This window comes from Ornithorhynchus anatinus, chromosome 1 (genome assembly GCF_004115215.2).
Source record: "Ornithorhynchus anatinus isolate Pmale09 chromosome 1, mOrnAna1.pri.v4, whole genome shotgun sequence".
Classification (NCBI taxonomy): domain Eukaryota; kingdom Metazoa; phylum Chordata; class Mammalia; order Monotremata; family Ornithorhynchidae; genus Ornithorhynchus; species Ornithorhynchus anatinus.
In genome coordinates, this window is record NC_041728.1 from 170,347,249 (window position 1) to 170,348,392 (window position 1,144).

Sequence of the window (1,144 nt, forward strand, 5' to 3'; positions counted from 1 at the left end):
TGAATGCCTCTTTCCTCCGAGTTGATTCTGCCAGTTAGGGAATCTGTGGAATTTGCTTGTATTCCTAAAAGAGACCCTGCTGGCTAGGAAACCTGCCACCCATTTGGAAACCACATCATGAAACACGTGTGAGGTTTAAAGGGCTTCATATGCAGTCTAATGGTCTTCGGTTTCAGTATTTCTGTTGTCCCTTAAAGTTACTGATAATAATTGTGGTATTTTTTAAAACTATCACTCTGTGCCAAACTCTCAATCCATCATTCAATCAGTGGTGTTTATGGAGTGCTTATTTGGGGCAGACCACTGTCCTAAGTACTTGTCTTGTCTTACGCCGTCGAGTCATTTCCGACCCATAGCGACGCCACGGACACATCTCTCCCGGAATGCCCCGCTGTCCATCCGCAATCGTTCCGGCAGTGGATCCAGAGAGTTTTCTTGGGAAAAATACGGAAGCGGTTTACCACTGTCTCCTTCCACACGGTCAACTTGAGTCTCCGCCTTTGACTCTCTCCCTTGGCCGCTGCTGCTCAGCACGGGTGAGTTTTGCCTTGTAGCAGATTGCCTTCCACTGGCTAGCCACTGCCCAAGCTAGGAATGGAACAGATAGGCCTCGGCTTGACTCTCCCTCCCGTAGCCGAGACTGGTAGAGGTCTGGAAACTCTCCAGGTGCGACCCCGAGAGGGACCTAAGCACTTGGAAGAATATTATACAGTAGAATTGGTAGATGCAATCCTGCCCACAAGGACCTAACAGTCTAGAGACAGAGACAGACATGAAAATAAATGTCGGAGAGGGGAAGCAGAAAGGTGTAAGAATAATATGCATCAGTGCTGTGGGAGGCCGGGAGGGTGAGTATAAAGGGCATTCAGGGGAAATTAATTAGATAAATCATAGTCAGTCCATCGTATTTATTGAAACTTACTGTGTGGGGGGCATTCATTCATTCAATCATATTTGTTGAGTGCTTGCTGTGTGCAAAGCACTGTACTGTGAACCCATTACTGGGCAGGGATTGTCTCTCTCTGTTGCCGAATTGTACATTCCAAGCACTTAGTACGGTGCCCTGCACAGAGTAAGTGCTCAATAAATACTACTGAATGAATACTAAGCGCTTGGGAGAGTACAATACAACAACAAATGGTCA

At 46.8% G+C, this 1,144-nt stretch overlaps 1 non-coding gene across 1 annotated transcript; it reads right to left on the minus strand.

Annotated features, from left to right (window-relative positions):
- Positions 1–546: 546 nt before the first annotated feature.
- Positions 547–684, minus strand: LOC114817316. The gene has a single exon (XR_003765177.1). It is a non-coding gene; the product is annotated as a small nucleolar RNA SNORA7 (small nucleolar RNA).
- Between the last annotated feature and the right edge of the window lie 460 nt (positions 685–1,144).